The 12,115-nt window shown below is 48.9% G+C and overlaps 1 protein-coding gene across 1 annotated transcript in view; it reads left to right on the top strand.

The window, feature by feature from the left end:
- LOC128096059 (cytochrome c oxidase assembly factor 7) overlaps positions 1–9,335 on the top strand; it is a 44,249-nt gene extending 34,914 nt beyond the window's left edge. The window contains exon 5 of the transcript XR_008213517.1: positions 8,084–9,335. The gene's annotated coding sequence lies outside the window, so the exon portion shown is untranslated. The remainder of the gene's footprint in view (positions 1–8,083) is intronic.
- The last annotated feature ends 2,780 nt before the right edge of the window (positions 9,336–12,115 follow it).

Below are 12,115 nucleotides of genomic sequence, written 5' to 3'. Positions count from 1 at the left end.
GAAACAAAAGAACTGAGCAGTTTCACAAGACTTACCTCATCCTCCACCCCACAGTGACCTAAACTTCTCCCTCAAGGCCCCTCCTCTCAAAGGTTCCCCTACCTCCTGCCAGCACTGCTCTGGGAACTGAGCTTTTAACATGTGAAGGGACACATGTACCGCATTGCTCTGTTATTCACTCAGCCAGCACTGAGGATGAATGCTGGAGACGCAGAGGCACTGAGAGCATTTGCTGTTGAGGAACTCGTGGTCTCAACGGTGACCATTGTTTGAGCACAAACTATTCCAGTCCTCTTTGCAACCCTCCCAGGAAACTCCCATTCTTGACATTTTTCCAGACAGAGACACTGAGGCCCGGCCAAAGTAGCTTCTAGGAACACAGACAGACCCTCTGAATATGGCAGCTGGGATTAGGATTTGGTCCTGACTCCATCCTTCCATTGAGGTGTTGGAACCCAAACAGCACACACTCATCTCTGAGCATGGAATAGATTTTAGGGAACACGAGGTAAAGGCTAAGGTCAGCTGCAGGGGGGACATGGTGTCTCCACAGCACACTGTGCTCCAGAGGCCTCTCAGCCCGGCCACATGGAGGGCCCAGGAGAACAAACTGAGGTCAGATACTGCTCACCTGATCCGCAATCTGTCTGGGCCAGGATTCCCTGAGGGAACCTGAAGCCAGCTGGGTTTCTTTGCTCCAGGAATAGCAACTGACAGTGTTCCTCAGTTGCTGATGGCCTCTGATCAGGTTCCCCGAGGCCTCGGCAGGCTCCAGACATCAGTGGCAGCAAACTGTGATCACCTCCCCCCACCCAAAGACAAGGTTTCTCTTGTAGCCCTGGCTGCTCTGTAGACCAGGCCGGCCTCGAACTCTTGAGATCCTCCTGCCTCTGCCTCTTGAGCAAGCTGTGATGGTGAAGCTGCTGTGGGGTGGATAGGAACGGTGACACGAATTGCTTTCTGTGTGCAAGAAGCACCTGGAAAAGAGCTCCTGTGAGGAACTCTGCGGAACATGGAGCCCATTTTGCAGATGAGGACATTGGGGCTCAGCTATAGTTTGCCCAAAGTCCTAGTGAGTATGTGGCAGGCCTGGGGTTGAGCCTCGCTGCCCCTGCCAGTGACCCTGAGTCTGTGAGAAGGGAAAGAGTACTCCTGGGACCTCAGGGGTCCTGGGCATAGCGGACAAATGCCCAGGTTTCCGAGTTGGTGCCCCAGTAGAACGTGGCCCAGGAGTCTATAAAAGACAGGTTGTAGCTGGGTGAGGTGTCACATACTTGTAATCCCAGCACTCAGGAGGCAGAGGCAGGAGGACTGCTCCGGGTTCAAGGCCTACAGAGTGAGTTCCAGGCCTGCTGACGCTACAAATTCAAGACCCGGTTTCCAAACAACAAAAAGAAAAAAGAGCAGGTTTCCAAACAACAAAAAGAGAAAGAGCAAGTTTCCAAACAACAGAAAGAGAAAGGGCAAATGAAGAGCAGCTTGAGGCCCAGCAGCAGCACAGCCATGTGTCAGCACTGTGTGAGAGGCCAGAGCCCAGCTGGCCTGTAGTTTTCTGACCCTGATACTTCCTTTGTTTCGCAACTTCTAGACTCAGCCTCCAGTGGGCATGTGGTGGGATGGGCTGCAGGTGGGATGAGGGGCGAAAGATGAAGGATTCCCTCGGGGCCTGTATGTTTGCCAAGGGTGGAGTCTGGCTTAATGCACCTGGTCACTATTTAGTTTGGCCTAGACTCTAGGTCGCAACTCCTTTGGGTGGAATGACCTTTTCACAGGGGTCTCAATACCATCAGAAAATGCAGATGTGCACATTACAATTCATAACAGTAGCAAAACGACAGTTATGAAGCAGCAGTGAAAATAACCTTACAGTTGGGGGTCACCAAACATAAGGAACTGCATTAAAGGGTCGCAGTGTGAGGAAGGTTGAGAACCACTGCTCTAGAGAGTCTTTAGGCCTCTTTCTCTACCCTCAGAGCTTCACGGCACATGCCCTGCTGTGGCTGGCAGTAACTGCAAAATCCCCGCTTCCCAAAGCAAGTTTACCAGGCACCCTCCATGTGGTAGGTACATCCTGCTTGATAGACACACAAGAACTAGTTAAAAGGTTGAAACTTTCTCCCTTCTCCTCCTGTCAGTCGGCCATCAGAGACAACCTAATTGTTAGCCTGTACTCCAGGCTACTCATCAACACATGAGGTGAGAGCCCTCCCCATTCTCTTGGAAACCTAGAAAGAGGTCCCCACTTAGTCACATGGGCCTGAAGGTTCTTCAGAGTCCTGTTGCTATGGAACAATCCTCTTGTACACTGTAAAGATTTGTCACTCGAATTAGTTTAATAAAACATTGATTGGCCAGTAGCCAGGCTGGAAGTATAGGTGGGGTGAGCATACTAAGAAAGCTGGGAGGGGGAAGGGCGGAGTCAGGAGTCGCCAGCCAGATGCAGAGGAAGCAAGATGAGAATGTTGAAATGAGAAGAAGTGCCAAGCCACATGGCTAAACATAAATAAGAATTATGGGTTAATTTACGTGTAAGAGCTAGTCAGTAACAAGCCTGAGCTGCTGGCTGAGCATTTATAATTAATATAAGCCTCTGTATAGAAATTTGGGAAGTGGCCGCTGGGTATTTGGGAATTGCTGGTGGCACCCTGTGTTGTCTTTCTGTGGCATTAAGAACTTGCCCAATAAATCTCTTACCCAAGAAGATGATCTAGCTCGGAAGTCTGAGACCTTTCAGTCACTATCTTGAAAGTCTTAACGATTTTGATGATGAGGCCTTCCCTACACGGTGGCTGATCTTGGTTGTCAACACACCTGGGATGAGAAACGTCAGCTGAAGAGGTGCCTCTATCAAGCTGGCCTGTATATCTGTGGAGGACTTTGACCGTTCATTGATGGAGGAGGGCCCAGCCTACTGTAGGTGGTACCATTCGAAGGGAAGTGGGCCTGGCCTGTCTAAGAAAGTGGCCAAACAAGCTGAGGAAGCAATCCAGTAAGCAGAGCTCCTCTGCCGTTCTGCATTAGCTCCCACCCTGACTTCACTTAATGATGCACTGTGATGTGGAGGTGTCAGCCAAATAAACCCTTTTCTCCCCCAGGCTGCTTTTGGTCATGGTATTTATCACAGCCACAGAAACCACACCAGGACACCTAGATTTTTATTTTGTACCGGACCCTGAAAATTCGGTAGTTTATTTATGTGGCTGCTGGGCTCTGGGGCGGGAGGCAACTGCTCCGGACCTGCAGTGGCTCTGGGATTTGTCAGAGGCTTGTCAATCCCATGATCCCATCCTTTAGGCTAATGGGTGAGTCACCAACAGACAGGAAGGAAGCTAGCCGAAGCCCCACCAGGCAGGTCTGCCTGTTACTGCAAATCTCTTCAAGACTGTACAGATGCGAGGGAGGAGCCTGGCTAGAGAAATTCAGGGGATCAAACTGGAAGCCACCATGATTCGAGGAGACTTAAGCTTGGTGTCGGAAGGATTTCCTGATAGCCAAAATGTAATCATAATATGCAAAATATACCCCAATAAAGCTGTTAAAATGCAACTGTGATATGGACAGGTGAGAGAGAGCGTTTCTTGTGTGCAAATAGCTGTCCTTCATGGGAACACAGGCAATAGCAGATCAGTGAAGAGTGGTCCACAGGACAGTCAAGCCTGTCCCCACCACTTATTGGCTGTGTGACTCAGGGCCAGTTGCTTGGCTTCTCTGAACTTCCATTTTATCACCTGGAAAGTGAGGATAAAAATATCCCCTCCCCTGGGTTAGTGTGAGGATTAAGTTTACATACATAAAACATGCTGAGTAGAACCTGACATAAATGAAGTACCGTGTAGAGATATTAGTCATTTTATCTAACCCTCAGAACAAGTCTACAGTATAGGCATGTTGCAGGATTCCCATTTAACAGACATGTAAACTAAATCTTGGAAGAGGTAAGTGGCTTGTTGATCGCAACACTGGTAAGTGGTGGAGTTTCTAGAAGGTTGTTCCCTAACAGCTAGGTTAGACTTTATGGCCATTATTCCTAGAATTGCAACTGAAGTAGGTGTTTTCTAAGCTTTTGAGAAAAAAGCATCAGGTATATTCCACTCTGAGCCTTCTGAATCAGTCCCGTTTTCTCCCTCCCCTCCTCCTCCGCAGGCTGGTCCAAGCTCTAGTCTCTCTGGCCCCTGGACTCCCTGCTGCATGCTAATCCCAGCCCCTCACATCTGCGCAGCATTCCACAGTGTCCCGTTTTCACTTTCAGTGGTTCATTGGTTTGTGGCTGACTTTCTGGCACGAAGCCCAGGGTGCCAGTTCTCCAGACAGATCCCAACCAGTCGGGGCTGCCTGCCCCCGGGGACCATCGGGCCACATGGGAGGGGGCTGTGCAGTCTAAACACCGGGAACTTGGGGTTGTTGCTGTCTGGGTGTGTCTGGAGCCAGTCACCAAGTGTGGTGAAAGAGGCAAGGCTACACGACCCCCCTCTCCGACTTAACGCGTCCCATGTGAGAGTCAGTCTCCCCACTCTGGAGGAATCTGAAGAAGGCTGCCCACCATGCTCTAGGAGCCTCTGTGGTCCATTATACGCACAGAGAGCTAGGCTCTGCAGCCTCTCTCTGCCACAGGGTCTGCTGCCAGATTCCAACAGGAGCTCTATGCAGAATCACTATAGGAAATACAGGAGGCGGGCTGAGGTTGTAGCTCAGTTGGTAGCATGGTTGTTAAGTACGAAGGACAGCTTGCATTTCATCCTCGGCATCGCCTGTGGTGGCATACATCTATAATCCAAGTGCTGAGGGGGTGGAGGCAAGAGCATCAGGAGCTCAAGGCCAGCCTGAGCTACATAATGCCCTGCTTCAGAAGTGTAAACAAACCAAAACCCCTAAAGGCCCCAAACAGACCACCTGTATTTAATACATTTGGAGCTTACTCTTTGTCCCCTACTGCTGGGGACCAAACCCAGCTCAAGTGACCACTCAGCCACAGCCACAGCCCGCAATATCGATTCTTTTTCATTCTTATAACAATTTTGTGAGATAGGTACAGTTTTTGTTTAGTTTATAGAAATTCGATTATGTTTGCTATCAAAAGACTAGAGCCAGGCAGTGGTGGGTGGTGATGGAGCGCGCCTTTAATCCCAGCACACTGGAGGCAGAGGCAGGAGGATCTCTGTGAGTTCGGGGCCAGCCTGGTCTACAGAGCAAGTTCCAGGACAGCCAGAGCTACACAGAGAAACCTTGTCTTGAAAAACAAGCAAACAAACAAGGACTAGAGAGCTAAAGAGACAGAAATAGAAAAATAGATTTTTTTGTTTTTCGAGACAGGGTTTCTCTCTGTAGCTTTGGAGCCTGTCCTGGATCTCATTCTGTAGCCCAGGCTGGCCTTGAACTCACAGAGATCCACCTGGCTCTGCCTCCTGAGTGCTGGGATTAAAGGCATTTGTTACCACTGCCTGGCTGAAAAATAGGTTTTATACTAAACAGATGGTATATAACCAGCGCTAGCCTGCGGTTAGTGGGTCAAAGGGGAGGAAAGTCGACTGTTCTCTGTCCCAGTGGCTAGGTACCTCGTCAGTTCCTTCATGTGTGTGCATCTTGCACACTGAACATGACTCTATAGTGTTGCCCTTGAGCAAGCCAGTATTTTATCAGTCCTCACAACAGTGGGGTTGTGGTCTCTTCCATCGGCAGGGGAGGAAAGAGCTGTGTGTGTTCAACTCAGTGCTGTTACCTCCTGGGTGCGTGGAGGGAGTCTACAAACTGAGCTGCGTGTGGTGGTGAATTTGGGAGGTAGAAGCAGAAGGACCAGGAGTTTAAGGAATTTGAGGCTAGCCTAGGCTACATAAAATCCTGTCTCAAAAAACAAAAGACAAACAAATGCAAAAGCAGAAATAAAAGAATGATTTTAATTATTCACAACTTTCTAGACTTTGTCTTAGATGAAGTAGTTTTGCTGTTATTGTTATTGGTTTTTTCTGGCTGGGGATGGAATGGACAATCTTGGGTGTTTTAAACATGTTCTCTTCCCCACTGGGCTATACTCCCAGCTAATAGAAGCTTAAAAAGAAAACAAACTTTGGTGTGTGTGTTTTTTGGGGGGGGGTTGGAGAGATGACTCGTGAGTTAAGCACACTGGCTGCTCTTTCAGAGGACCTGGGATCAATTCCCAACACTTACATTGCAGCTCACAACTGTCTGTGACTCCAATTCCAGGGTATCTGAAGCCTCTTCTGGCCTCCTCCATGGGCCTCAGACATGCAAGTGGTGCACAGACATATATGCAGGCAAAAATGCCTGTACACCTAAAATGAAAACATTAAAAAAACATGTAATGCTTCGGTATGCTTGAGGAGGTCAAAGGCCAACTTGTGGGATTGTGTTCTCTCCTTCTGTCGTGGGGGTCCTCGAGATGAAACTCGGGTGACAAGCAAGCACCTTTATCTGATAAGCCATCTCGCCGGTCCCCACACAAGCTCTAACTGAATTGTAACTCAAACCTGAGACCAGCCCTCTCAGCCTGCCTACAATGTGAGCCGCACTAAAACCAAGAGAGTTCCAGGCAAAAGAGGAGACATGGGTCGCACTGCCACAGAGGGAAGGCATCCGAGTCTGTGGCAGGGCTCTGCTGAGACGTGTCCTTTGTTATCGTTATGAGACTTTCAGAAGGGAATCTCATCCGTCTACCGAACGGAGACTGGCTGTGCATCTTCTGAGGAAGAAGGGGTTTGTTTTTATCCCATGAACGCCATGACCTGTGTAAGTGATGTTTCCCTTTCTCTCTTGGCTGCTGGAGTCCTCAGAGCTGAATGTATGACACAAACTTTGGTCTGTGCTTGGTATCACTGCAGGCCCCACTCTGTTCCTACCTTGTTTCTATCTAGTCTCCTCTTGACCTGTCTTAAACCTGATGCTCTTGATTTATTTTAAATGTCCTCTGGATCAAGGTAGGCAAAATTAAAAAGCTCTTAACTTTAGAGTCTGTAGACTCTGCCAAGAATCATTGACTTGATAGAGTGATATATAAAATTTACATGTATATTTTTCCCCAAGGAGAAGGGACCATTCCTTTGATCAGTTTGCACATTTTCTTCAAGGAGGTTTACATTCCTCGAAATATTAGAGTTATTGATATAAGGAATGAAGAGAAGAAGAAATACTTGTAGTGAAGGATGGTCTAGTTGTAGTGCTGGCTGATGGGGTGGAGTGTGGGGGGGGCAGAAGGTCCCCTGAAATGGAATGGCAAAGTAAGAACATGTGTAGCTCTGGAGCATTAGTGTGTCAGAATGTTAGCATGTTCTGGAATTTAGCCAAGTCCCTAAAATCCTTCTTCCAGATGTCCTGGCACCCTCCTTGCTTGGTTACATCTCCAGGATTCAGCGTGAGTCCCGGACGAGCCCTAGTTCAGTGCCTTGTAAGGGTTCAGTTGGTAGAGTGTTTGTGTAGCATGCACGGAGCCCTGGGTTCCATCCGCAGCACGCCATCAAACTGCAATCCCTGCACTTGGGAGACGGAGCAGGAAGATCACAAGGCCTGTCTACACAGTGGATTTAAGACTGGCCTGGGATCCATGTGGAAGAGGAGCAAGAGGAGGGGGAAGGGAGGGGGACGGGACGGTGGCAGCACCAACTCACTGCTGGAACCCTTCACTAATGGCACCGCCTGGTTACCTGGTTACTGCTCTCTGACTCTTCCGCCGTCCTTGGAAACGTTTCAGGTGCCAATCCAGGGTTTGTCTCCTTGGTGGGCTTTGTCCACTTTTGTGACTTCAGTACCTTCCCAGAGTGCATGCTAACCCTGTGACAGCTCCCGGGTTACCTCATTGAGTGCTGGCACATGGAATACTCAGGGTTGGGGACAGCTTCTATGCAACTCAGGACCCTTGAGTTTGGTAAGAAGCAGGGCAGTTAGCCAGAGTTATTGGAGGATGATGAGTGATTCATGACCAGAGAAATCTGGTCTAAAGCCAAACCCTGGAGCTGGCAGGATGGAGCCTGAGGTCCCTCAGCCTGGGTTTCCAGGGGAGCAGAGAGAGGGGAGCTGAGATGAGGGCTGGCTTCCCGGGTACTTCCTCTCTTCTCCTTTCCTCTCTCTTTTTCAGGCAGTTCATGTCTAGGAGTTAACATACTGGAATGGAGAAGACAGACACACAGGGCCTAACAGCCAGTGCGGCCAGAGTCGAGACACAGAAGCTGTGGGGCTTCTGGGAGACCAGAGGAGGATCCCACCTGGTGTGAGAAGCACCAACATTTGCTGGAGAAGTGTCTGAGCTGACCCTGGAAGGGCTGGGACATCACAAAAGAACATGGACACTTCCAGGTGCTGATGTGTGGGCCTCAGGTCAAGGTGCTAACAGTCACAGACTGTCCAGTTCTTTGGGCTGTGCATGTTTGGTCTACTCAAGTCTAATTACCTCTAGGCTTCTTTCCCAGGTATTCCAATAACCCCACAGGTTTATGTCTATGGCAGTCAATTCCAACCAGGGGAGGGCAATTGACTCTTAATGTGTGCAGACATCACCTGATTTGGAAAGAACAGTTTTCCGGAGGTACGAGCCTGTTCCCTCCCAACCACTCTGCTGCCCTGTCCTCTCCTGTGAGCCCACACCTCAGCCAGCTCCTGTACCAACATCTGGGTAGCCGATTTGCTCTCTGTTGTCCATTTTAGTCAATTGACTTTAAAATGAACTCCGTGATGGTGAGGTGAACACTTCTAAACTGAGAGGCAAGAGAATTTCGTTTAAACCTGAGCTCTTGTGTGTGGATGTCATCTGCGGCACGGGGTAATGAAGCATACTTCTCACCTCCCTCAGGAACTCGGCTTTCCTGCCAATGACAAGATGACAGGGTGCGAACACAGCCCAGGCCTCTTCCTGCCTTGATGCTCTGTGTCCGTGTGGACGCCTGCCTGTACTGTTTTCAGCCTGCAGCTTTGAGAGGCTGTACACTAGAATGGACTCTGGAAACAAGAGTTCTGGATAGGATTCTGGCTCTGATGGGCCCTGTGAATTTGCCACAGCCATTAAAAACTCCCTGAGCCCTAAACGGAAATTCTGTGAGGCTCCAGGGAGCAAACATCAGCATGGTGGTGATGATAACAAGCTGGAGGTGGTGGGGGTGTGGTCCTCTGCACGGGAATCTCCTTGGATCAAACACAACTGTGATTGTGGCCAAGGAGAGAAGCCATGTCCAGAGTCCCAGGGGATGTAGATGAGTCTTCGAAAATCTCCTCCAAGCAAACACTCCTAGCAAGAAAATCAGCTCTTATCCATTTTGTGGATCCATGGAGGAGCTCATGGGGCTCCTCTATTTCTGTAAGGCTGGGTGACAGCAAATAAATCTTTCAGGGCCTCAGTCTTTTCATCTGTAAAATGGACTATCATCTGATTTAAGATCATTGACTGCTAGGTAGACATGGCTTTGGGTTATCCCACATCCATATTCTTCCTGTTTGGAGGAATCAGTGACTCTGCCCTCTGACCCTGTGTGGGCCTGGATTTGACCAAGTTCACGCCCTGTCAGGACTTTGAGTCTGGTGGGAATTAAGCAGAAGGGTGAGGACGGTCAGAGGTTATTCAGGAGGCTGCAGTGGCCGAGAGTCCAACAGAGCAGAGGTGACCGGCAATGGCACAGGCATGGGGCTGACGATAGACTTCTTTGTGGTGCACTGTATTCAGACATCTTCCTTCTTTCACTCCTTCCTTTTTGTCTTGTTTCTGCTTTTCAGACAAAGTTTATGTAGCCCAGGTTGGCCTCAAACTCCATGTGTATCCAGAGATGACCTTGAACTCCTGATCTTTCTTCCTCTACCTCTCAAGTGCTGGATGTCTCTAAGTGATGACTTAGACATCACTTTCTATCTCAATACATTGTTGTTTGACACTGTATAGTTTGTTTGTTCATAGCTTTCAAAACAACTTTTAGTTTAGGGGGTAGGAATGCCTCCTATATTAGTCAGGGTTTTCTAAAGGAATATGAATATCTATAAATAGAAATAACAGTTGTTAGCCGGTCGGTAGTGGCGCATGCCTTTAATCCCAGCACTCGGGAGGCAGAGCCAGGCAGATCTCTGTGAGTTCGAGGCCAGACTAGTCTACAGAGCGAGATCCAGGACAGGCACCAAAACAACACAGAGAAACCCTGTCTCAGGAAAAAAAAAAAAAGAAAGAAAGAAAGAAAGAACAGTTGTCTCATACCTGAGAGGCTGGTTGTTGCTCAATCCAGGAAGCTGGGTTCCTCGGCAATCTCTATCTGAAAACCTGGTAGATTCCTTGAGAGCTGCTGGTTCCTGGTCCATGATGGAGACCTGGAAAAACTGGTTCTAACATCAGCAAATGAATCAGCAGCTGCTGCAACAGGGTAAAACCAACCCAGAGGCAAGGGGGAAGGCCAGTGAGGCAAAAGGTGAATAACCTTCCCTTTGCCACCTCTGGGGTGGGTCTTCCCATGGCAATTAAGGCAATCAGGACAGTTCTTCAGATGAGGCCTCCCCACTCAAGTGATTCTAATGTGTGGCAAGTTGACATTAAAACCAAGCATTACACTTTTATGCCTGGATGAGGTGCTAGCTCAATGAAACTCTGTAAACAGTGTGGACTGGGACCCATGTATCTGAGTAGCTCCTGGCTGGCACTCTGGTGGTGTTGACACATGTGTGAACTCAAAGTAACATGTGCTGCTCTGTTTCATTTTGTGAAGTGGTCCTATCAGAACACATGGATACCTGTTGTGGAATACAGTCCTCCAAGCATCATATGAAGCCATTTCCAACACAGTATACAGGTGTTCCTTCATAGAAGGAGGAGGTGGGGAGGGTCGTTATACTCACCCCTGAGATTCTAACTATTCCCTCCTACACACACTCAACTCTAACTGTTTGTAATTCTGCTCCAGCGGCAGGTGGGCTCCCAAGGTGCAATAATATATAGAGTGTGGAAGATTCACAGAAGGAGGAGATGCCATGCTGGGGTGAGACATTTAGGTGATGTGATTGTGTTGGGGTCTCCCGGGCCTCCGAAAGTCAGCCCAATAAACTCATTAGTTCACTAAGCTGGGCCATTCCTTCGGCACCTATCTGAGATGAGTCAACTTTGTTTACATCTCCCCAGGAGGAGTTCACACAACACAGGTTTAGTCAAGCCCTGGGGTGAATCAGCAGCTTTTTCCTAGGAGGCTATCAGGGAGAGAACACCATGTACCAGACAGACCCTGCAGAGATGGAGTGCTCAGCAGCCACCAGTCTGGCCTGGAGTACAGCTCACAGGAAAAGGACGTGGGAGAGGCCAGGGGTGGGGAAGGGGCAGGTAGGTTCCTCTGCTCCCGCCCTAAGTGAGGGAGGCTTTATTCCCAGAAGCATTGACAAAGTGGTTTAACTGGAATTAATGGAAGAAAAATACGCCATGAATATGGCTAGTGTAGAAAATGAGGCCCCGCAGGAGGCTGGCTGGGAGAAAAGGGACAAATCAGGGACAGTTAGGCTGTAGCTCCACCGGTGAGCCCAGGTGGTGGACAGCAGAGACACCTGCTTGTCCCTGGTGGTCCAGGACTGTCCTTCTTCTGGCCTTAGTCCCCACCCTGCGTTGGCCTTGGGATTTAGACTGCCCCGATGGATAGAGTAAGGAAGTTGGATCCACGGGATTCTGAGAGGAGAATCAGGCTCAGGATGCCAGACTCATGGACTTTTAGTATCACCTATGTTAATAGACTATTTCAGAGTCAACCTGACAAGGGTGGGGGAGGGGAACTGAGGAAAAAAAATCTAGGGCATCTTTCTCTGATGTTTATTATTTTTTTTTTAATTTTAGGTGTATGTATGTGTACCGTGTGTACGCAGAAATGCCTTCGGATCTCCTCGCACTGGAGTTACAGGTGTTTGTGAGCCACCACGTGGGTGCTAGGAACCGAACCCAGGTGATCTTCATGACTGTAGGCACGCAACACCCGAGCTCTCTCTCCAGCCCCGAATATTCATTTAATAACAAAAAATGACACATGACAAGCACATCAGAATCTCTATAGTCCTTTCACATCTGTACGGGTATTACATAAGAATGAGACCGTCAAATTAAGGTGCAAGAATGGGCTGACGGGATTGGAAAACAGCCTTGTAGGACAGTGCATTTTCCATATGTCAA

Source organism: Peromyscus californicus, unplaced genomic scaffold (genome assembly GCF_007827085.1).
Source record: "Peromyscus californicus insignis strain IS unplaced genomic scaffold, ASM782708v3 Scaffold_5__1_contigs__length_169319896, whole genome shotgun sequence".
NCBI lineage: Eukaryota > Metazoa > Chordata > Mammalia > Rodentia > Cricetidae > Peromyscus > Peromyscus californicus.
Note: the sequence above shows the minus strand (reverse complement) of the source record. Positions and strands in the feature narration are given on the sequence as shown.